Here is a 467-nt window from a genome sequence, read left to right on the forward strand (position 1 = left end):
ACGATGATGCTTCTACTAATAAGAAAGGAACTCGCTTTGTAGCAAATGAAGGTGGATACACACACTTAATGCACATTAGTGGTCTTTATTTAACGCTGGTCCCGAATTTAAAATAAGAGCCAGAAACACAGAGAACTTTAGAAACTGTTCAGCAAACCACAGATGGAGAACTGAACCCGCCTAGCCTCGGAAACCTTTGATCCTACTGTCCGCAGTGTCTCGTGGCCGCTGGACAGCTACATCTGGACAGGAGTGAACTTCACAGAGCAGTCCCCGAGGAGAGCTTAGGGACAGAGGCGTGGGAACAAAATAGATGGAGGGGACACGGGTCCTGGGAGTTCACAGTGGCAGCAGCAGCGCTTCAGGATTCCCCTGATCCTGGAGGGTCCCCTCCCCACTTCTCCGCCGTTGGAGGGAATCTGGAGCCGAGAGCGAGCTCCTCACGCGCGCTCCTGAAGCGGCGGGGG

This window comes from Elephantulus edwardii, unplaced genomic scaffold, assembly GCF_000299155.1.
Source record: "Elephantulus edwardii isolate Elephantulus edwardi_28Jun2011 unplaced genomic scaffold, EleEdw1.0 scaffold00493, whole genome shotgun sequence".
NCBI lineage: Eukaryota > Metazoa > Chordata > Mammalia > Macroscelidea > Macroscelididae > Elephantulus > Elephantulus edwardii.